Here is a 26,476-nt window from a genome sequence, read left to right as displayed (position 1 = left end):
GAGTCGTCCTACAAGTCGCAAATCACTTTCGACCATCCTGTACATTGAGCCCTCATGTTCCTGGTACCGGTGGGCTGCTGAAGAGAACTGTTTTCGTCGCAGTGTTGTCCGGAATACTTATGACGTGTCCGGCACACCATCGCCTACCGGTTTCCTAAGTTGTACGATAGGAATCTCTCCAAGCAGTCCCTGTAGCTCGTAATTTGCACGCCTTCGCCACTCTCCGCTTTCAGTTACTACTCCACCAAATATCTCAAATCCTCTCAAACACGTCAAAAACCCGTATGTCCTCCGTGAGCAGCGTCACCGTTTTGCGAAGAGAAAAGTTGTGCCTCTCGTTTCGATGTCAGCTCGTCGGATCACACCCCAACGCACAATGGGCAAAAACGAGCTCGTAATCACAAGAATTAGAAGCCACTGGTTTGGAATCTAACAAGATCCCTATTCTTATGTAAAAATGCCGGAAATCGATTGGTGATGGTTTTATCCTGCGCAGACTTCGGAAAGTGGTCCATTTTGCCCAATTTTCCACAAAAATCATGATAAAAGCTAATTAAACAGTATAAAAACTTATCTGCCGCCCGTGAAACGAACTTAAATAGCTTCCAAATTTTGTCAAAACATCACAAGAGTCAAGTTCCATCCGTTCCGTACTGTGTGAAATGCAAGAATAGTGTATTTTGCCCAATTCACCCCCATATACATAGATAATCTAATTAAAGCGATTAAAACTATCTCAAAGGTAAAAACAGTCTTCAAAAAAATGTGTATTTTATCATACTGAATAACTTTGGAGAACAGTTGAAAGCAATAAATTAATTGGATGCGGAGTTATTGTGCAGAATTGATTTTTAAGTGTACTTTTTAAATAAATCATTATATCTCGCAACTAGCATAAGATAGATAGTTACTACATTCAGCAAAGTTGCTCATTTTAGTGTGTTCTATAATTTTTCTGAAGAAAACAATTTTTTTGGACGTATTCAAAAAACCAAAAGCTTGTATCACCCTGATAGATGAATATAAGATCACCTTGATAGTTTGAAAATATGCGCTATATTTTATTGAGAAACTTCTTCAAAGTCAACATTGTTGAAAAATTACGATTTTTTTACGCAATGGCAAATGAGCGTTTTTTTTTTGTAGATCTAGGAGAGAATCTGGCAAAACGAACCGATTCTAAATTCATCACGGTACTAAATCGATGACAATCAACTCTTCTGATGTCTTTCGAGTATATTGGTACTATTCGAGCTTATTTCCCTGTCCTTGAATTAGTTTTAAACGCTCTAATTTGGTTTTACTATGTATTTAAGGGTGAATTGGGCAAAATGGACTATACCTGCATTTCGCACAGTATGGAATGGATGGGATTTGATTCTTGTGATGTTTTGACAACATTTGGAAACTATTTGAGTTCGTTTCACGGGCGGCAAATAAGTTTCTATACTGTTTAATTAGCTTTTAATACGATTTTTGGGGAAAATTGGGCAAAATGGACCACTTCCCAAAGTCTGCGCAGGATGAAACTATCACCAATCGATTTCCTGCATTTTTACGTAAGAATAGGTATCTTGTAAGATTCCAAACCAGCGGCTTCTAATTCTTGGCATTACGAGCTAGTTTTTGCCCATTGTGCAATGGAGAGTGGTACCCAGCTAGCACCAACTCGTATATCAATGTACGAAAATTATCGTTAATACCTCCTAATAAATTCGAAATCGTAACTAAAGCTGGATAAAGTGGTGCCAAGTTGATTTTCTGTCGTATATAATGATAATAACTGATATACATACGATTTTCAGCACAAATTCGTATAATTGTACGGATCAACTCGCGCTTAATCGGATATTATCGTATATAAACACTTATAAAGTCGTAACGTTTAAAATTATTCGTAATCATGTATATCGCCTCCAAAATAGTACGGATATGCCAATTTTGCGCACTAAATACGATTTATTAGCATGTATATCTGTACGTAATGCTGATTTTTATCATTTTTATACATATGAAAATGCTAGCTGGGTATAGGCGTAATAAGAACCACGACTTGCAGTGCGCCGGCCATGTCCCAAGGATATCGGACGACTGTGCAGCACAGTCAATTATTCCACACAGGGAATTATTCCCATCAATGCACCGTGCATTGAAATCCATTCTTTTCAAAAACCCTATCGGTGCCGGGAATAAAAAGGCCCAACGTGCTAGATGGCTCGATAAGGTTGAAGCACATTTACGAGTGCTGAGACGCTCAACGAATTGGTGACGAGAAGCCCAGAACCGAGTACAATGGAGAATGATTCATGATACCGCAAGAACATTCCCGGCACTCAAGAGTGATGTTGAATAGCATGCAGAATAAACCGTCACCTTGTACTAACCTTCGCCGTGTGTCGAGACTGTCTCCGAGATGCGCATGAAACACAGCACTCAATCCAATGTAGTTTTGATCTGTCATAATACGTGGATACGTTATACTCTCGAGATCTGTTGGTTGGGAAAAATTTGACCCATTGGTTGCGCGGGCACCCATGAAGCCCACCTGGTAATTCCCTACGAAATCTCGAACTATTGCCGACAACTGGCGTAACCGGATCGGTGAGAGTACCGTGCAGGCCTACGCCGCGATAATTGCAGCAGTCTAGCCGATCACCCTTTTTGTAGATGGAACCAACCATTCCTCCCATCTATTCCTCCGGTAGCTTCTCGTCCTCCTAAATTTTGGAAATAACCCAGTGTCGAGCCGTTGCCAGCGTTACTCGACCATGTTTATAAAGCTCTACCGGTAGTCAATGATTACCAGACCACATGACACATGACGTTGAACATTTAACAATAATCATATTTGTTAAAAATCCATCGCTTAATTGGATCGTACGTTGCCTTGAAGTCTTCGTAAATTCTTGAAAATTTCCGAAAATCCGGCACAAAATGATTATCGTAAGTCCCGTTGATTACGACCTCGGTCTATGAAACAAAATACGTCAAAGATTCATGCTTGCGAAACTGAGGACAGTTCATCATCCGTTTTTTTTTGTCGTAGGACTACGTCTTACAGCAAGACAAAGCGTGGTAGGGTATCATTCCAAAAAATCAAAAAATACGAGCGTCGCATAAAACCAAGAAATTTTGAGCGTTAAAATTTCCCGAAAAAAATAACCATAATACGAAGATAAAAAATATTGCAACAATAGGATACAAAATACAGTAAAATAAATATTTACAGTAAAAATAAAATGTATCGTCAGAAAAGATGACTAAGCCATCAAACTTATTGTTGTCCACTATAACTTTCATGGCTTTCAGAGATTCTACCGTAAAAATGACGGGTTGTTAGGTATCTTAACAATAAAAAAATCTAGTTCTTCGTGAACAAAAATGTTCATTTACAGTAAAAGTTATCGTCCTTTCATGGTAATTTTTTTAGGCGAATAAACAAAATATAATTAAAAATCAGAGGGGTTGTGTACAAGACACGACCACATATATGGATGACGCAGGACTACGTAAATCTCTTTATAGCGATGGTAGCATGTATCCATGCATGTAATGCATGCTATATGCAGCATATATAAATGCTACATACGTTGCATGTAACATATATCAAAGTAATAACGTTGTAAACGTTCAATCTTCAATAGATTTCAGAATTATTTCTATGTGCACATGGAAACAATTTAACAAAATCAAGAACACAAATTGCTTTCCTGCTACCTTACAGAAATTAAAGATTGTTTTAATTACCAATGGTTCCTCCACGTTGAAGGGATTTTACCAATTCAATCCCATTTTATCAACAACACATCTCTTCTACACTTCCAATGCAACGGCAAACATGCGTATCGATACATATGATTTATGTTATCGATACATATGATATCTGATTTTAAGATGAAATTAGTCGTCATTGATTCCCCAAATTGTTTGAAACAAAAATTCTATTCATGGAAATATATTCGCTGTGTTCAGATTGGCAAGCAGAATGCAGTGAAAACATTTCTATAAACAGTACCCCACTTTTGTACCAAAAAAACTGCTTCCGAAATTGGGCTCTCCGACGAAAAGTTAATGACTGCTAGTTTCCCGTTAACCGAATATTACAGCTGTACCGCACTTTTCCAACACAGATATCAAATTCACCTAGGTTTAATCGTCTCGCCGTAAAGCATTTGTAATCTTTTGGGGCAATGGGCTTCAGATATTTTTCCTGGCACACTTCCCTAACACAGACATCAAATTGTACTAGCTTTAATGGCGTTCGTGGGAGATTTGTCGGCACGAAGGGGCTTTATCACTCTTTCTGGCGTACTTCCCAAGCAAGGAAGTCAAAATGATCTAAATTTAATCGCGATGTTAAGAAATCTTGATAAGACGAGGAAGCTTTGTCATTTGATTTGGCTTAGTTTCCAATAGTATGTATCAATAGGTTTCGTTAATGGTGTGGATGCGTAGAAGATTTTCCGATCGATTGGTGCAAAAATATTTAAAATCGACCTCGATTTGCAAAGTTATTTGTTTTTATATTTTCTATAACTTTGCCGAAGAAACCATGTGTCTATCTATCTACTAATACAAAAGAATGGACGTGTATCGGGCCTATAACGAATGCGAAACACATAAAACGTATGCTTGCCGTACTCTATTATAAATTTAACGTGTATTTTGAGTGCTTCGATAATACCCTAAAACATTGTACTCTTGTAAAATGCAACTAAGAAAAGCTAAGTATAAAAAACCAATTTTTAATGAAGTTTTAAAGAATATGCCCTATAGTTCAGCACTCGATAAATATAGAAATTTTATTTCTTCAGCAAAATTGCTTGTTTTGATATTGTTTACAACTTTGCTAAGGAAACTATCACCTTTATTCTTGTTTACGGCCGTATCCTGCATTCGTACGAATAGTTTGTTTCGAACGAATCGGGAAGCACTATTATGAGAATATGCTGATCAAGCAATTGAAGCGTCTCGTGTAGTGCCTATTACAGAGTGATTCAGGTTTAGCATCAGTTAACCAAAGAACGACAGACGTGAAATGTAGGACTTACGAATAAAGTCTGACTAAAAATAGCTCAGGAAGTCCGCATTGTCGTAGTAACTGGAACCATTTGACATGTTTTATTTAGATGTGCATGAAGAATAACTGAGGCAAGTTTCATCAAAATATTCCTCTACGTAGCGGAGCAATACAGAGTACACCTGAAAATGCAGAGTGGTCTGGATCACAGTTGGCGAATGTGCTAAAAGTGATAGAATCAAACAGTGTGTAATTTTCTGAAGGGTTTTCAGGAGAACATAGGTGTGGAAAAGTGGTAAAGAACTTTTAAGAAAACTGGAACTAGGGACCAAAGCAAGCAGATACTGAGGTTAATGTACTTAACGCACTTATCCAATCCTATCCGGGATATGGGCAGAAAGTACGATGCCAACTATCAAACCACGCGTAATATCCTCTCTCGAAAAGGCTACACGTCTTACAGCAACAATAAACATCCGAATCGGCACTTGAAGCAGAATTTGGAAACCAAGAAGTGTGATAGACATTTGTACAAGCAAGTTTTTTCGAAATTCTACGGATGTATTTTTATGATTGACTAAACCAACGTGAAAATGGATTTTAAAAAACTTCCCAGTCAAGAATTTTTCATTGCAACCGGTCGTGGCGATGTGCAAAAGGGCATGTTCCAGTAAGGAATACAGTAGTACTGACTCACACTATAGTAATGCCTAGTACTCGTAGTGTTGTACTACTCATCGAATAATGAATTTGCTCGAACTGGTCGTTCGGGTTCTTTCCATCTAGTATTTCAAGACAATGTGATTTTGCTTTGAAAAATGGGAAGTAGTTTGCTTTATAACTCTATACGAAACGCACTCGGAATCGACGTAAAATAAATACTGATTCGAATATTTTGTTTGCTACTAGTAATCTCCTCTAGCGCTTCAATAGATTACCGGCTTGCTTGGTACGATATTCATCGTACCCATTTGTGATTTTATGTCACTTTTTATGGAAAATTTTAAAACTCAAACACGGACCTGCAACTGCTACACTGGCAGCCGTTGCAAACTTTTTTTTTGGGGACGAAACAAAAATCGACAGATCAGTCGGCGGACGTAACCCAAAAATAACAGGTGATAATCCTAACGACATACCGCCTTCCACGATTTTTTTGCGGATTTTACACTGACTCTCATCCCGCAATCATACCCTTTGAATTGTGTCTGCCCTGTGGTCTGCTCATTCTACCGGTAAATGTTCCATTCATTCCTTTAAATGAGACGTGCAAATCGCAAAACGGGTGAACTGCATTCTGAAATGATGCAATTATTCCGTAAAAGCAAGGTTGCAGCTCATTGTTGCTGATTTTTACTTGGGTACTGGATGTTCAATGGGCACGGTCGGTACCCTAAGTATTGTCATTTCTATATAGGTAACGATGTGGGTGGAGTGTTGTCGTTCATCAACCGCAAAATCAGCGCAAACGGTTGTGGAAAAGGTGAAAGGGCGTTTCAAAAATTAAAAAAAAAAACATTCGAATGTTGCTACTGTTATATAAGGCCTACCCAGTTAGGTGCGGGGTACGATGCTGGCCTAACATGCCAGTCGTCGTATGTTCGAAACTCGACTGGACGGTGCTGCCATAGAGTCAATAGGATCTTTGCACTAGCCCCGACATTTTCCTGTACCCTAATAACCGGCTGCGAAGTCTGCCGAAACCTCAATTTTTTATCCAATTGACTTTTTTTTCATACTTTTCATTTTTAGTCGCCTAAATATTATTGTTGATATGTTTTGTATTTATTACAGTTTGGTGGAGATTTTATTTTTCTCAGCATTAAATATGAGGAAGACAAGGATTCTTTTTTGTACCCATATGATATTGATGATGAATGAATGATGATGATATTTTTCTAATTTGATTCGAGCCAAAATTATGGCATGTTATAAGTACAAATATTGATTGGATCTCATTAGGATGGGTATGTGAATGAAATCCACTGAAACTCTGCTTATGGTATGAAATGGGAAAGGCAACTAGGTACAAGCATCCATCATAGCTCTAGCCATCCCAAGCCCCTAGCTCGCCCCTCCACATGGCCATATTTGGAAATACTCCAATTAGTACAATTGAGTGGTCAAGCGGGGAGGCGCGGGGTCGGATGGTTTTTAGTTCCTGATGATACAACTGTTATCTTAGGCTACTATTGAACGGCATGACTTTGTTTTTAACTGTTTTGTTTGGTACTTGGTGTCTTTAATCTATTTCCAGACAGCGAAAAAAGGCGCATATATCCCAGACTAATTACAGCATAGCTTCTGGACTAAATGCCATTAGTTCATGCTCGAGGGTCGGAAATATCACTTAAACTTTATGCTAATAAAGATACGCTCACCGAATGGAAAATTGAAAATACATAGGTAGTCTTTGGTACGGATGGTCCACGCTTTCTTCTCTCCCCACAATTTTAAATTGGGAATTAGGTTTTATTTCTGGTTCTACTTGATTCTTTGGAATTTCCCCGGTGGTACATGCTGCGCAGTTGGTCTGATCGTTGACAAGAAAAATTATTTATTCAAGTGATCGTCATTTTCCGGGATGGCTGTCAAGAATTGGCTATGTTTATCTGCGATTAGATTATGTTAGATTAGACAATAACTTAAGAAATGGTTTGGCAAAATAATTTAACAGTTGTATTAGTTGCAAATCAATATGTCGGAAGACACGCAGATTATCACCTTTATTCTTGTTTACGGCCGTATCCTGCATTCGTACGAATAGTTTGCTTCGAACGAATCGGGAAGCACTATTCTCATTTTCGTATGAGCAAAAGGAAGGGGCGTTCGAACGTTCGAATTGATTCGAACGAAAACAAGAATACGAATCGGCTTAACTTTCGAACGAATGTCATTCGAACGAAAACAAGAATAAGGCTGTATGTAAATCTTTCAAGTATGCCCTGTAGTTGTGATTGATTAAACAGCAACGAAACAATAACTTACAAACCCCTGATATGCTTTCAACAATTTCTTCGAAAAATGGAAATTAAAAGGAGAAATTAAAAGAATTCAATCTGCACATTCTTTCAAAACTTTGAAAGAAAGATTCGCAATCTTGTGATCAGACTGGGTTCGTGGCATCTTGTAAGTTTCGTTAATTCTGTGCCATGTGTCGATAGTTTTTTTTTGGTACGATAAACCAGAATAAATGCATTCAGCTAACTCAGTGATAAAAAAAATTTAAATAAAGAATAACTGCTCTAAAATACACAATAACGTAACGTTCTGTTACCTACGTTTTCGTACGGGACTTCAGTTTTTATTAGATTTTAGTGATCGATCGATAAAATTGGACAAAGTGATGCGGTGCTTGTGCACTTGTTCGATACGTTAAAGCCATCATGTAATAAATGGCTGGACATTTTTTCTATCCACAACTTTCACAACATTCCAATTTTCGAGCTCTTTAAAGTTCGAAAAGCTGGAGGAATTTTAGGATCAGACTTTAAGTCCTTTTATGATCAAGATTGGCTAAAAATCGAAGCATTAGCCACGGTTCTGAAACTAATTTTAAGAAAAAAAGTTTAAAAACCAGGATGTGCGGTGTCTAAAAAATATCTATGAATCGAATTTAAGGTGATACGGTACTGAATCCCAACATGGCTGGAAAAATTTCGTCCTTGTGGGGATATAAGATATAGGATGTCCGGCCATGTTGGATTCAGTACCGTTTCACCTTAATAGGGTAGAGGATCCATATTTCGCCAGTTTGATGAATACAAAGCCTTTTGCATATTTTTGGTAGACTTAAAAGAAATTATTTGACGAATTGGTAAAATTGATGTCCTCAATTTTACCAATTCGTCAAATAATTTCTTTTAAGTCTACTAAGAATATGCAAAAAGGCTTTGTATTCATCGAACTGGCGAAATATGACTCCTGGCGAAATGAATTCTCTACCCTATTGAGAGATGCTGATTTTGTAACAGATAACCAAGTTGTTAATGATTTACTTCAAGCAAAGATAATTCTACCGGTTTTAAATGTCATGTCCATTATTTTTTGATTGCAATAGACGTGGAACGCAGCATTGTGCATGTTTTCGATTCGGCCAACGTCAGAGGGTGTTAGAAGTGCAGCTAAACTCGAAATTTGGTAGTGATATCTAAGTGGGCTTTCTAGTGAAAAGCAACAAAATGGTCATAGCTGCGGTATTTTTACTATTTTAACGTAGCACTACGTTTTTGTTTTCTATATTGGAGTGCATATTATAAGTACGAGAAACGGTTACGCTTCGCGCGCTAATAACTCAGCCTTTTTTCAATGAGTTTTAAAGATAGTTGCACCAATCAATCAGAAATTTTTTAAGCATTGGTTGATAAAGAAAATATAAGAAAAATTTGTCGAAAAACTATTGAAATAAGCTTAAATAGCAATCGCTGTCCTGAATCACTAATCAACCAATCACATATAAGCATGATTTATACACTTACGAATTCAACTTCAACAACGAGAACCTGTCCCGGCAATAGATTAATGCCATGGTGGGCAACCGTTGGCACTGGAGATTTCTGATTTCTTCCCTTTCTTCTTATGAAATGCAATTGACCAATTTGAGGGAAAATAAACTAATCTGTAAAATTTTACCTAAAAATTAAAAAAATTGTGAAATGGTTCACAGCTTTGGAAAAGATCATGTTTTGGTAAAGCTAATCGACCCATTCTGATATCGATTACCTTAGCCGAGATTTCACTATTCTGTATGCAAAATATTTACCATGAACACCGTGTTCAATGAGTAATCTCAATCCGAAGTTAACGAGCTAGAAAAATATATATTCAATTGGTCTACAAATTACAAAAACAATTTTCATTTTGTTTTATTGGTAGATAAAACAAAGCCAAAATGAAAGAATTGACAGGCCGAAATAATTAATGACCTATAAAATTAATTACCCCCAGCAACAACTGTGCTTCATTTCCACTCGGTCAGAAATTGTTCGGCACGGTTTTCATCAAAGGAAACCCAAACACACGGCTGATAAACTGCGATAAATGGAAACAATGAAAAATGGGTGGAAATCATTTCAACTTATTATGATAAATATTGGTGTCACTATTGTGTTCTCGTTTTGTGTTCGTAAAAGTACAGAAGCAAACGAATGAATAAATTTGTATACATAGTATTATGTGTACAAATTTATTCATTCGTTTGTATTATGAGAATTTATTTCGTTCAAACAACCATAAACAAAACTGGACTAACCTAAACAAAATACTGGGAAGCCGATAGCTCAACGGAAATAAAATTATCAGTAAATGGACGGTTAACTAGCGGACAACCGGCAGCGAATGCATTCAACGATTTCTTTTGCACCATTGAACCCCAGCTTGCCTCAACGATAAACAGTCGTCGCGAAATCAACAAATACGATACACTCTCACCACTGAATGGTTCGATTTTCCTGTGACCCACAACAGAGCAAGAGGTTGTAATCGAAATCAAAAACTTAGACGTAAACAAAAGCTGTGGACCAGATGGCATATCAGTAAAATTCATCAAGGACCATCATCAGACTTTCTCAGTGTTGATGAGGGATCTTTTTAACCAATCAATAAGTGCGGGAAATTTCCCGGGCTCTTTGAAAGTAGCACGCGTAACGCCTATTCATAAAAGTGGATCCAAAACTGACGTCAACAATTACAAACCAATATCTATACTATCGGCCTTGAGTAAGATATTAGAGAAACTGCTTGCGTCTAGGCTGCTTAATTTCTTAAACGATCACAAGATCTTGTACAGTCACCAATATGGATTCAGGGCAGGTTCCAGTACACTAACAGCAGCCAGTGAGCTAGTTGACGAGATTTATACAGTAATAGATTCCAAGAAACTGGTAGGAGTACTCTATCTTGACTTAAAGAAAGCATTCGATACTATCGACCATGAGGTTTTGCTGCTGAAGCTAGAGTATTATGGAGTCAGAGGGATTCCAAACGAATTGATCCGCAACTACCTTTCTGGGAGAAGTCAATTTGTCAAAGTAAACGGGATAAATAGCAATCTGCGTCCATTGACTGTTGGCGTTCCACAAGGTAGCAATCTTGGACCGCTGTTATTCCTTCTCTATGTGAATGATTTACCTAGACTTCAGCTACACGGAAAACTCAGATTATTTGCTGATGATACTTCGTTATCGTACGAGGGTCCGAGCGCAGATAACATAATTCGCCGAATGCAGGAAGTTTTGTGTTAAGCTCCAAGATTTCTTTAACGAAAATTTGCTATCACTGAACTTATCAAGGACAAAATATATGATAGTGCACTCGCCACGCCGTACCATGATGCCGCATAGTGATCTAGTAGTGCAATCGACAACGATAGAGAAAGTTGAAAGCTTTAAACATCTCGGTTTGGTAATAGATTCAAAGCTGACATGGGGTGATCATGTGAACTTGTTGCAACGGAACATTACCTCAATGTGCGGTATACTATTGAAGGTTTCCAAATTTCTACCATTCAAAGCATTGATAGTTATGTATCACGCATTCATACAATCTCGACTATAATACCTAGTCTCCATGTGGGGAACTGCAACGAAGTCTCGACTAAAACAATTACAAACTGTCCAAAGCTGCTGTCTGAAAGTTATACTTTAAAAACCGAGATTGTACTCAACTGCCGATTTGTACAACATTAGTCCTCGGTCAGTGTTACCAGTAGCTGCTTTGAGAGAACTCCAATGTTTGCTTCAGCTTCACAATAACCTGCACGACCAAAGAGCGCATCATAATCAAAATCTGGAACGCCCGTCACATGTATATTCACTAAGGAATCCTGCAGTTCAGCTTATGACGCGAACACATACAGAAATGGCAAAGAGATCGGTTTCATATTTTAGCAGGAAGTGTTTCAATACCTTACCTAGAGCGTTGAAGTCAGAGCAGAATACAAAAAAGTATAAGCAAGCCGTTATAACGTTGTTACGAACATGGATTCGTCGATATTTGATTTAAAACCACCATACGTCCATCGTAACATTCAACCAAGTGCTATCTCTCCATATAACGATCTTATATCCATATAACGAACGCATATCTCTCCATACCACGAACCATCTCGTAAGCTGCACAAATATGGACCGGGACGCACGCAACAAGGCACTATGAGAGCCCCTGCTGGTTCTGACCCAGTCATGACCCTCAGGATTAATCGCCATAGCCATACCGTATCCTGCCATCAATGTCGTCCCGGTCTTGTAGTCGGAGTCGTGGCAGGGGTCTCTCAGCCTGTACTTTCAGGCAAGTACGCTGAATATCCCGGATCTTTCTGCCCCTGAAATGTTTTTACCCGTTGAGATGTGGTTATGAATCCTATAGAGTCCAATATTCCATAGTTCAGCAGTTAGCTGTCGGAGTTCAACTGGGATGCACACAACAAAGCCCTTGTTGAATCTGAACCAGTCGCGATCCTCTGAACGAATCCTCATATCCGTACTGTATCTCCTGATAATGTCATTCCGATCTTGTCGTCGCCATATGTTCATTGTAACATCAATCTAAGGCTTCGCCCATCTCTCCATACCACGATCCATCTCATCTGCTGCACGAATGTGAACCGGGACGAACGCACCAAGGCACTATGAGAGCCCCTCCTGACTCTGACCCAGTCATAATCCTCAGGATTAATTGCCACAGCCATACTGTATCCTGCCATCAATGTCGTTCCGGTCTTGTGGTCGGAGTCGTGGCAGGGGTCCCTCAACCCACTAGAGCCCAGTATTCCGAAGTCATCAGTCAGCTGTTGGAGTTCAACCGGGACGCACACAACTAAACCCTGCTGGCTCTTACCCAGTCGTGAGCCTCAAGACGAAAAGCCATAGTCGCAATATATACTGCCACCAATGTCATCACGGTCTTGTGGTCGGAGTCGCGTCGAGCATTTCTCAGTCTGTATCTCCAGTGTCACGTTAACGAGCCCGTTAGAGCCCAGTAACCCGAGATGCTAGAGCCAGCTGTCGAAGTTCAACCGAGACGCACACAATAAGACACTATGCGAGCCCTTGTTGGCTCTGATCCAGCCGTAACCCTCTGAACGAATCACCACAGCTGTACTGTATCCTATATTATGGAATTAGGCAATTGTTTCTTTTTTGTTAAATGTGATAATTATGCACTTCCTTAAAAGAGTTGTCACTCACTGGAAGTGCAATCCATTGTAAATGACTGAAAATAAAGGAAGGTTTTATGCCTGTTGGAGAAGAGGCTAAGCAGCTTCACTCCCAGGGGTTTTCCTTCTCCTAATCTATACCTATAAAGAAGGATTTCTGTCTGTCTGTCTGTCTGTCTGTCTGTCTGTCTGTCTGTCTGTCTGTCTGTCTGTCTGTCTGTCTGTCTGTCTGTCTGTCTGTCTGTCCGTATGTTCCTTATAGAATCGAAAACTACTGAACCAATCGGCATGAAAATATGCATGTAGAGGTTTTTTGGGGCCAGGAAAGGTTTTAGTGATGGTTAGAAACCCCTCCCCCCACTAAGAGGGGGGGCTCCCATACAAATGAAACACAAATTTCTGCATAACTCGACAACTAATCAAGCAAATAGAACAAAATTTGGCATGTGGGTGTTTCCGCGGACAAGAATTTATTCTATGGTAAATTGAGACCCCTCCCCTCTTTATAAGGGGAATTATAACTCCTCTCCTCTTTAAAAGGGGGGGCTTCCATACAAATTTCCTCATAACTCGAGAACTAATCAAGCAAATGGAACCAAATTTGGCATGTGAAGGTTTTCGAGGGCAAGAATATTTTCTATAGTAAATTAGGACCCCTCCCCACTTTAAGAGGGGGGAGCTCCTGTACCAAAGAAACACAATTTTCCTCATAACTCGAGAACTAATCAAGCAAATGGAACCAAATTTGACACGTGAGTGTTTATGGAGACAAAACTTTTTTCTATGATGAACTGGGACCCCTAACCACTTTAGGAGGGGGGCTCCTATACAAATTAAATACAAATTTCCTCATAACTCGAGAGCTAATCAAGCAAATGAAACCAAATTTGGCATGTGAAAGTTTTCGAGGGCAAGAATATTTTCTATGGTGAATTAGGACCCCTCCCAACTTTAAGAGGGGGGGCTCCTATACAAACGAAATACAAATTTCCTCATAACTCGAGAACTAATCAAGCAAATGGAACAAAATTTTGCACGTGGGTGTTTTTGGAGACAAAATTTTTTTCTATGATGAATTGTTCCCCCCCACCCTTTAGGAAGGGGGGCTCCTATACAAATGAAATGCAAATTTCCTCATAACTCGAGAATCAATCAAGCAAATGGAACCAAATTTGGCATGTGAAAGTTTTCTAGGGCATGAATATTTTCTATGGTGAATTAGAACCCCTCCCCACTTTAAGAGGGGGGCTCCTATACAAACGAAATACAAATTTCCTCATAACTCGAGAACTAATCAAGCAAATGGAACCAAATTTGACACGTGAGTGTTTATGGAGACAAAAATTTTATCTATGATGAACTGGGACCCCTACCCACTTTAGGAGGGGGGCTCCTATTCAAATGAAATACAAATTTCCTCATAACTCGAGAGCTAATCAAGCAAATGAAACAAAATTTGGCATGTGAAAGTTTTCGAGGGCAAGAATATTTTCTATGGTGAATTAGGACCCCTCCCAGCTTTAAGAGGGGGAGCTCCTATACAAACGAAATACAAATTTCCTCATAACTCGAGAACTAATCAAGCAAATGGAACCAAATTTGACACGTGGGTGTTTATGGAGACAAAATTTTTTTCTATGATGAATTGGGACCGCTACCCACTTTAGGAGGGGGGGCTCCTATCCAAATGAAATTCAAATTTCCTCATAACTCGAGAACTAATCAAGCAAATAGAACCAAATTTGGCATGTGGAGGTTTCTGGAGGCAAAAATATTTTCTATGGTGAATTAGGACCCCTCCCAACTTTAAGAGGGGGTACTTCTACACAAATAAAATACAAATTTCCTCATAATTCGAGAACTAATCAAGCAAATGGAACCATATTTGGCATGTGGGTGTTTTTGGAGGCAACCATTTTTTCTATGATGAATTAGGACCCCTTACCTTTTTAAGAGGGGGGGCTCTCATACAAACGAAATACAAATTTCCTCATAACTCTAGAACTAATCAAGCAAATGGAACCAAATTTATCATGTGGATGGTTTTGTAGGCAAGAATATTTTCTATGGTATATTTTCTATGGATTTCCCCACTTTAAGAGGGGGGGAGGCTCCTATACAAATGAAAAACAAATTTCCTCATAACTCGACAACTAATCAAGCAAATAGAACAAAATTTGGCATGTGGGTGTTTTCGATGACAAGAATCTATTCTATGGTAAATTGAGACCCCTCCCCTCTTTATAAGGGGAATTATAACTCTTCTCCCCTTAAAGAGGGGGGGCTTCCATACAAATTTCCTCATAACTCGAGAACTAATCAAGCAAATGGAACCAAATTCGGCATGTGTGTGTTTTTGGAGACCAAAATTTTTTCTATGATGAATTGGGACCCCTCCCCACTTTAGGAGGGGGGGGCTCCTATACAAGCGAAATACAAATTTCCTCATAACTCGAGATTTATTCAAGCAAATGGAACCAAATTTGGCATGTGAAGGTTTTCGAAGACAAGAATATTTTCTATGATGAATTAGGACCCCTCCCCACTTTAAGAGGGGGGGTTCCTGTACAAATGGAATACGAATTTCCTCATAACTCGAAAACAAATCAAGCAAATGGAACCAAATTCGGCATGTGTGTGTTTTTGGAGACCAAAATTTTTTCTATGATGAATTGGGACCCCTCCCCACTTTAGGAGGGGGGGGCTCCTATACAAGCGAAATACAAATTTCCTCATAACTCGAGATTTATTCAAGCAAATGGAACCAAATTTGGCATGTGAAGGTTTCCGAAGGCAAGAATATTTTCTCTGATGAATTAGGACCCCTCCCCACTTTAAGAGAGGGGGCTCCTGTACAAATGAAATACAAATTTCCTCATAACTCGAGAACAAATCAAGCAAATGGAACCATATTTGGCATGTGGGTGTTTTTGGAGGCAACCATTTTTGACGTAGGACTACGTCTTACGGCAAGTTTTGAGATAGGGTGTCATTCCAAAACATCGAAAAATGCGAGCGTCACGAAAAATGAAAGGTTTTGAGCGCTAATAGGTCAACGGTTTTCCGTTCGATTTTCAATATTCTTACACCAATCGATCGGAAAATCTTTTAAGAATTGACCTAAATGAAGAAAAGTATGGATTCTTGATGTTGAACTATTGAAAAATTGAAAATAATGAACCTATGTTTTACCAGAATTCTCGCTTTGTGATTGGTTGGAAGATTCTTTACGATGATCTAAACCTATATCAATTTGATATCTGTGCTTGGGAAGTAAGCCAAAACAAGGGACAAAGCTTCCCCATTTCAACAAGATTTCTTAACACCGCGGTTCAACCTAGACCATTTTGATGTCCTTGCTTGGGAAGTACGCCAGAGAGAGTGACAAAGCCCTCTTGTGCCAACGGATTTCTTACGAACGCGATTAAACCTAGTCCAATCTGATGTCTGTGTTAGGAAAGTGTGCCAGAAAAAATGACACAAGTTCGTTGTCCCAACAGATCGCAAATTTTTTACTGCGTGACGACTAAACCTCGGCGAATTTGATATCTGTGTTGGAAAAATGTGCTACAGCTGTAGTGTTCGGTTATAATACGGCTCTGTATGAATACGCATGCTTGCCGTTTCATTAGAAGTGTAGTGAAAAGATGTGCTGTTGATAAAATAGGATTGAATTGGTAAAATCCCTTCAACGTGGGAAACCATGGATTATAAAAACAATCTTTAATTTCAGTAAGGTAGCAGGAAAGCAATAGTTTGTGTTCTTGATTTTGATAAAGTGTTTTCAAATGCACAATCTTTTGAGAATTGAACGTATGCAATGTTACTACTTTGATAAATATTACATACAATGCATGTAGCATGTATATAAGTTGCATATAGCATGTATACATGAAAGATCGAATGATTACAAGCATGAATACATGCAACTATCACTACAAAGAGACTTACGTAGTCCTGCGTCACCTATATATGCGGTCGTGTCTTGTACACAACCCCTCTGATTTTTTCTATGATGAATTAAGAACCCTTACCTTTTTAAGAGGGGGGGCTCTCATACAAACGAAATACAAATTTCCTCATAACTCTAGAACTAATCAAGCAAATGGAATTAAATTTATCATGTGGGTGTTTTTGTAGGCAAGAATATTTTCTATGGTATATTTTCTATGGATTTCCCCACTTTAAGAGGAGGGGGCTCCTATACAAATGAAAAACAAATTTCCTCATAACTCGAGAACTAATCAAGCAAATGGATCCAAATTTGACATGTAAGTGGTTTTGGACGCAAGATTTTTTTCTATGGTGAATTGAGACCCCTCTCTTCTTTAGAAAGCGAGTTATGGCCCATCCCCCTTTAAGAGGGTGGGCTTCCATACAAATGAAATGCAAATTTCCTCTTACCTCGAGAACTAATCAATCAAATGGAACCAAATTTGGCATGTGGGAGATTTTGGAGTCTTGAATTTATTTTACGATAGTTAGAGACCTCTCATCCCTGTGGTAGGGGGATATGGACTCTCATACAAATAAAACAGAAATTTAAACGAAACTCAAAAACTAATCGAACTCGAGAAATTCGAGACTCTTCAATAAAACATTAGTCAATACAAGACCACAAAAACTATCTATAGTAACACTAGATCATTCAGGACGAGACGGTCGCGAGTGTTGCCGGTGACCCGCCGTCGGAAGCGCCGCTCACTTGGGGGCTTGCAAAACTCGAGATTGTGACAAAGATCATCCGAGATTCACGATTTATGAACAACGCAGTTTTATTTGTGGCAATACGAAGTTTGTCGGGTCAGCTAGTAAATAATAGAATAAAAAAAATTGCGGTGTCCGGAGCGTAATTCCACTCTGAACAGATATTTGAACAATTTCAATGAATGTGATTGTTTCATAATCAAATTTTGACCTTTAATATCAATGCATATATACTACTATTTTCAACTGAGTGATTCGAGCAGAGCTAATGTCCCAGAATTTGTCCAGAATTGGTTGACTTTGTTGCCGTGCTAGTTGCAGATTTGTGCTGAAAATTTCGAAGAAAAAGTTGTACATTCAGCTTGAAAATACATGTAATTTTGTATTTAATTGTCTTTGTAAACTTGTCAAGCACTAGAACTTGTTGTTGTCATCCAATATGTCCCACATTCTACCAGCAATAATCTAGTTACTTTAGCTTAATGGTTAAAATCTTAATCTGAGAATATCAGTGACCACTTACGAGTTTGATAATGAGCAGATTTTCAGACCTACTGTGGAAGGTTGCAGGTCGGATAGCAAATCACATAGAACCTTAAATTTCTCGAACAAGACAATACCTTATACTCACTTCGACGGCGCTCCAGTACTATATTGCGCCTGTTGGCGTGAAACCCAAAGCCGGCCGGAAAACGTTGAGTGGCACTTGACGGTAGCAACCCACTGCTGGCTGCGGTGGCGAGCAAAATTATGAACATAAATCGAGAGCTTCGCATTCATTAGAGGGCACTTCACCGCTGCACTTCGTGCTTTCGACGGGACTATTCGCGGAGCAAGCGCACTTGGCGTGGAAGTCGGTACAAATAACCATTCCTTGGCGGAAGTCACTGTAATTAAAATAGTTTTACAGTGCAGTTCCACCTTTCTACCGTAAGCTTGTTGGCAAGTAAGCTCAAAATAATGAACGCTGGAATTCAAGCTACTCCCAGCCGGAAAAGAAAGAAGAACTGTCGTTCATTTGAATACCAAGCGGTTTTCCACTAGAACAAAGTATGCTTTTCACTTGAATAGGCGCACGAAAACTGCTTTCGTTTTCTGAATGGACAAAATTCTAAAATGGTAGGTAAATTTCTTAGGCCACTCAAAGGCTCTAAATGTTTTCGAGGACAAAAACGACGGTAAACGATTTTTAAACGAAAAATAGGAATGAAAATGCCAGCACCAACAGGCCAACCGCTACGGATCGGAAAGGCTATTTTAAAAATTCAGTGACCGTGGCAGGAATGTGGATAAACTTTCAACATTTATCATTAAGCACGTAGTTCATCAATTGCTGTATTAAATAATTGAAACGGTGATTGAGTGGGAAAACAAGCGAGCCCGACAGCAAGCATTGCTCACCCGCCAACAAGGACACAAACGAGCGTGCAAACACAGCTGACACACATTCGGGGGGCAATGAAAGCGAAAATTAATTATTACCAAATACCAATACGCTCGGGTGTCAATCAATAATGAAACACTGCGAACACAATTCCCACGGGCTGCCACAACGACAGAATGAACTCTGAAGAGGCGAAAAAATTGCCGACTCAATCGAGTTTGCTGTTATAAAAAATGTGAACATTTCGATGCATATTTTAATTTACTTTTCAACAGCATTGTCATGGCCCATTTTAGAAGGACTTCGCTTAAAGGTGTTTTTTTATGAAACTGAGCGTGTGACTCTGTTTTTGATAATTTGTGAAATATAATTTTCTTTAATGAATTAGCTTAAATTCATATTTGAATCTAATTTCCACCGGCTGTAATCGATAAGCATATTATCATATGCATTAATTATAAAGCATTTGTCTGCATCATGAGTAACATCGATAGAGTATTTGGATTGTTATCGAATTGCATGATTCAAAATGATCTTATTACGTCCGTCGTGTAGTTCGCAATCATCTAATTAATTACCGAGCTGATTGGATTCATCGTGCTACTTACAATTATAATTTGATAGATTTGCTGTTCAATATTCATCTAGGGTACGGGAGAGTCGCCTATCGAGCGATAGCCTGAACAATATTCATGAATTATGGTGAAACACAATTTGTACGACATAAGTTTTTCATAACAATTGTCTGAGTGGTTTAAATTTCCAGCTGGCCGCACGCGTCTTTTTGGTAGAAACCATAACTGGCATACCATAATAGATCAATATAATGGTCGTAGTCCATTTTTAATCTTCATCTCGCCTTTGCATAGAAAACTACACAAATTGGTTCAACTGAAACTATATAGTTTTCCACGCAAGCGCGAGTTTAAGGTCAAATAAAAAATATTGTTCCTTTACTTGATGTAGTGTAGTAATAGCGGCCAGTGTTTTTTGGATGTATTTAATTAAAAATGGGTTAATCACAAATGTGTCTGCATGTTGTTCGTTTAGAGTGTATTGAAATGTCCACACAGCTTGCAAGTTTGTTATTCATTTTCATTTGTTTAAGAGTGGTGGTAATCATGGACGCATAAAGGGAACTTATGATAAATCCGTTTTTAAAAAAATTTCAATCGTGTGACATTTTAAAGAAGCTGAATTTACTCAGGATAAACGAAAGATTTATCTTTCAAGTTATACAAAAAACCAGTTCTTGGAAAATACTCTTCAAACCTACCAACCTAGCCGTAAACGCACTGTAAGGACATCGGAAGCCATCAAACGAGTAAGAGAGCGAATTAGACGGGTGCCAAATCAGCCTGGACTGGGAATATCACAGTCAATCATTAAGAATATTTTAAAGAAGATGATCTTCGATTGTTTCCATACAAAAAACAACAACGGGTGCACGGTTTGACTGGAAAGCAAAGGTTGAAGATTGCAAGAGTCGGAAGATATCGGCAGCTGCTCATGCGGCACGGTGATTATGAAATTCTGTTTTCGGACAAAAAAATGTTCCCGCTACAGGATCACCACAACCAACGAAATGACCGGAAGTATGGAGCACATCTTTCAAATATTCCTCGGCACAAACTGACTATTCAAATATTCCAGAATGTTTCCAGGGTGACGACATGGGGATGTTTCTCCAAAAATTTCATAGTTCCCTTGCTGTTCACATTAACACTAAATATTGCATCGATAATGTTTTGAAAAACCATTTGCTTGTCCCATCGCCAAAAAAACACTGCACTCTCCTGATTCCAACAAGATTCTGCACCGTCTCACTAGGCAAAAGCTACATAGGCTTGGTGTGCGAAAAATTTCCGGATTTTATTTCTTCGAAACAGTGGCCTGCCCTGATTTGAATCCTCTCGACTTCTATGCAAGGGGTTTCATGCCAGGCAAACTAGAAAGCACCAAAGGATTGACTGTGGTCACTATCAAACAACATTTGGACAATATTTGGGAAGAAATGCCTCAAGATAACGTGCATGCCAGCTGTAACGCTTTTCAATAACGATTACGACTGGTAATTTAATCATTTTTTTACTCATTTATTTATTTATTAATCTTTTATTTTCATCCAGCCAAGTGGCTTTAATGAACCAAATTAAACAGAATAAAAACTGAAAACAGAACAACTTTTTAGTCTCCTTTTAGGGGTTTATCACCGTAACTTGATTATTTCTGATATTTGTCATATATCAGAAAAAATCTTTTTAATCTATTTAAAAAATTGCGTACTGGTTCACTGAACTCGAACAATTCTTCGGCCACGCTAAAAGTGCGGATCAAGGATACCACACCAATGAAGCATTTTCGAGGACTGGTCGAACTAGTGCACAATACAGTGGTCAGTGATTAAAGGCAGTAAGGCTCCGTAAAGTCTCTAGAGAGCCTAGATATAAATCCTAAAGGGTGTCCCATATCAAATTGCATCACGGAATAACGCAGTAGGAAATCAGCTAGTTGACTGATCCTTTTTTCAATCTTTCGGACAATAATATATAACACATTAGTAATCTTTTGGCATATTTATTTCATTCAACTTCAATACCACAACTGCTAGCGCTTAACCCCACTCTTAAGGTTCTGTACAACATCTGGATGCAGCTTCTTCTGAACGGAAACACTCCTTGAGGTAGGTCTGCCTGTTTACAGTCCCGGTAGTCACGAACGGCTCATTCCATTTGCCACTTGAGCAGATCGCTTGCCAAATCATGTATTTCTTGACAAATTTTGAAAGTTTCTGTTTCCTCATTTCCTCCGGAACATCAAACTTGTGCTGAAAGCTGCCGACTTGGGTGCACGATTCCTAGTTTTTTTCCGAAGTCCCGATAAGATAGTTGAGGATTTTCCAGGTGCTTGCGCAAAATCAATTCGCAACGTTGCTTTTCGGGTGACGCTATTTTTTCCAATTTACGAAAGACTGAAAGCGATAAATATACAGTGTAAACAATACACTCTAAACTATTTCTACTCAAATTTTCAAGAGAAAATACCTGTTTGGAAATTTTCTACAGCGTTTGTTTTCCGTGATGCAATTTGATGTGGGACAACCTTTTGTTGCCGATTCACTTTGGCAACTATCGCAGATCGATGCGGACCGAATGACAATTTTTGACCAAAAACCACGCCAAGATCGGTCACTTGGTGTGCCCTTTGTAGTACAACAACATCGATTCTCTAGTCGAATATAATACGGAAATGATTGCGGTTGTACGTCATGACGACACGTTTTGGAATGCTAATCTGCACAAGTTAACGTTCCTAATGCATTAGAAAAAAGTTACATATTATGCATGCAAGTTTTGAAATTGCTCTCTTTCATCCATTTTCAATCCGAATTTCGTTTTCTTTACCTCGTTTGAAAGCTATGGCCAAAAACTAGCACTCAAGGTATGTTGGGGAATATTTGTTGATTGATGGCCACTTCTGCGTCGGTTCCGGAACACTCACTACCAGGTCCCGGGGGACATTTTTATATTTTGAGATAATTCATTTTGCGGGACATCAAATCACATTGGCTTGATAAAATAAGATTAATGGAAGTGCAATGGGAACATTTTGGACCCAAGCGGCCATTTCCTCATTGGTTCTGGAACATCCGGTACCCGATTTTTGAGGACAATTTTAAATTTTAGGATGATTCAAATCACAACGCCTTGATCAAATAAAACAGTTACAAGAGCTATGGGGACCATTTGAATACAAATGGCCATTTCATCATCGGTTCCGGAACATCGGGTGCACGCTTTATGAGAACATTTTTGGATAGGATAATTCATCATTCTCTAATATAGAATTAAAAAAAAAAAAAAAAAAAAAAAAAAAAAAATCATGCGGCACATCAAATCACATTGGCTTGATAAAATAACACTAATGGAAGTACAATGGAAAAATTTTGGAGCCAAAATTACCATTTCACCATCGGTTCCGGACTATCCGGTATCCGGGTTTCGGGGACATTTTTGGATTACAGGGTAATTCATCTGCCCCGAATTACCCCGTTTTACGGTTCATTATAAATACCGGGTACCGGATTATATGCGACTGACGCCCCATTATACTTCCATTGTTGTTATTTTATCAACGCGATGTGATTTGAGGTGCCGCATGGTGAATTATCTCAAAAGCCAAAAATGTCCCCCGAAACTGGTACCGGATGACCCAGTACCGATGGTAAAGTGACCATTTGGTTTCTAAATGACATTGTTTTACTTCCATCAGTCTTATTTTATCAAGCCGATGTGATTTGATATGTCGCATTATGAGTTATCCTAAAATACAAAAAGGTCCCCAAAAACCGGGTACCGGATGTTCCAGGACCGATGCTGATGTGGCCATTTTCCTTCAATATGTGTTTATTGTACTTTCAATAGTCTTATGTTATCAATGCACAGTGGTCCAGAAACGAAAGTTAAGTGGAAACTTACTTTTGCGGCTAAGCGTTTTATAATAGCTCCCTACAATGTTCAGCAAAGTTGTCCAACTCTAAAAGACAATTAATGCGAAATCAACGACTAAGTTCCAGTTTGGCTTGTAAACACATAACCCATAATAACTTTTTATAAGAAAGAGATAGAAGGATAATTTCTTCGACAAAGTTGTAGCTAAAGATTATATAAGTAACTTTGCCAAAGACATAGTAGGCGTATTTTTAGGCGTTTCTAACTTACAGAGTGTTTTACAACAAGACCTCTCAAAAATCACTTTTTCGCTGATTTCTTCAAATGCAGTGGTTTTATTGCATCATAATGTTTTACAAAGTTGGTTATCTTATCAAAAGACATATTTTTGTAGAACATTGTATGTTGAAAACTCATACGTATAACGAGTTCTAACGTTTTTCCTGTGTTTTTTTAGTCTTTTTTGGAATAGAATATCTCAAAAAGGGGCAAACGAAAAAAATCAAACTTGGCCGTTTCTGAAAGCTTGGAGTTTTATCTCAAGCATATGTGAAAATAAAAAACTGGTTTTTTCTCTAACTCGAGTAATTTCAATTTAATTATTTCATGTTTGACCATTTTCTACTATGCAGTATTTTCCAATATCTTCTTGAAGACGATTAAAGTCAACATGTCAATAGTAAAAAAGAAATTTGTCGTATCTTGACACAATTTCTTCTGATTGTCACGTAAAATAGTCTTCGAACTCCAGATATGACATCAGTTTTCTATCAGCACCAGCTGTTTTTGATAAATATCTATCTTTCAATTTTCATTATTTTGCAAATATGCTCAATCTACCATCAATAATGTTTTAAAATTAATTTTCAATAAAAAAGCAACAAATATTGGTTATTTCATACGTAATATTGTTAACTGTTATTTTAGTTTTATGCCATTTTTTAATAGCAGGTAAGTATATCAAAACAGGCAAAGAGGTAAAAGAGAAAAAAACCTATAGATACTTTTCGAACTTCAACCACCTTATATCAGTATATCGTTGATTTGGAAAAAAAAGCGTAGTCATTTATTTGAGAGATTCAATAAATGTTTTGTTTTCGAAATATTTTATTATTGTTAGCAATATAATAATTTATTATATTAATAATTGGTTTGCGCTTGGTGGAAGCTCCAGAGTACGTGTACAATAAGAACGATTTTGTATTGCAATGACTGGATCGGACGACAGCAGGAGGCGTTTGAACACATCCTCCAAATTGGCAATCCGGTTAAATTTTCTGACGTGAAATTCCCTGAACTTACAAATACATTTATTTCGCGTTTCCTGTACCTCTTCGCTTCATAACCCTATGAGTTGTGCCGTGGCCTTAATAATATCTGCGCCGTGTACTAACATTATATAGCTAATATGGAATTGAATGGGAAATAATCTCCTAAACTACCGAATTACTTTCACGAACATTTTAGATACTAATTTAAAATAACAGTAACGGTACCCTCAAATCTTTTGACAAAAAACTCCAGGACTCTAATAGGATTTGCTTGAAAATGTTCCTCCTTTTTTACTACGATCATAGTCATGTTCCTGTTCCTGAATACGTATAAGACATCAACTTTGAAGACTTCTCAGCTTTCTGACACTAAAGCAATTTAAAAGATTACTTTAGACTAGAATCAGAAATATCAATATAAAATTTAATTTCATGTGCATATATCCAAATGAAGATTTCCATGACTATTTGTAAAATAATTAAAATTGTAAGATAGATATTTATCAAAAACAGCTGGTGCTGAGCTCCATTTGCAGAGAGGACGATACGACAGTGATTATTTGAAATCCAGGATAACTGCTAACCAGAGTACAGTAGTTCTGTGGAGACCAAGGCCCTTCACTCTAAACCACCGTCGAACTAACTACGCGCGCAATGAACCAGCCTGCCGCTGTATGCAGCTAATGAACAATTTTAGAAACATACTAAACTTAAACATGTCGTCTGATACTATTAAGAAAAAACTTTCTGACTATTTCTGAGAGGTCAATTTCATGTACACTAATACCACTGCATTTTATATTATTTTGTATTTGGTATTATAATTTATATTTATATGTATGGATTGGATGACGGGCGAAGTCCATATATCTTGACAATAAACAATTGTAAAAACTACCGTTATAAAAACTTATTTGATGAATATTTCAGCAGTGGTTCGAAAACTAGCACAAGGTCAAAAAACTAGATCTCTAAACTTATCCGGAGTTCGAAGACTATTTTACGTGGCAATCAGAAGAAATTGTGTCATGGTACGACAAATTTCTTTTTTACTATTTACATGTTCAAGAAGATATTAGAAAATACTGCATAGTAGAAAATGGTCAAACATGAAATAATTAAACTGAAATTACTCGAGTTAGAGAAAAAACCAGTTTTTTATTTTCACATATGTTTGAGATAAAACTCCAAGCTTTCAGAAACGGCCAAGTTTGATTTTTTTCGTTTGCCCCTTTTTGAGATATTCTATTCCTAAAAAGACTAAAAAAACGCAAGAAAAACGTTAGAACTCGTTATACGTATGAGTTTTCAACATACAATGTTCTACAAAAATATGTCTTTTGATAAGATAACCAACTTTGCAAGACATTATGATGCAATAAAACCATTACATTAGCAGAAATCAGCGAAAAAGTGATTTTTGAGAGGTCTTTTTATAAAACACCATGTAAGTTAGAAACGCCTAGAAATACGCCTACTATGTCTTTG

Source organism: Sabethes cyaneus, chromosome 1 (genome assembly GCF_943734655.1).
Source record: "Sabethes cyaneus chromosome 1, idSabCyanKW18_F2, whole genome shotgun sequence".
In the NCBI taxonomy this organism is placed as follows: domain Eukaryota; kingdom Metazoa; phylum Arthropoda; class Insecta; order Diptera; family Culicidae; genus Sabethes; species Sabethes cyaneus.
This window is presented reverse-complemented; position numbering follows the sequence as displayed.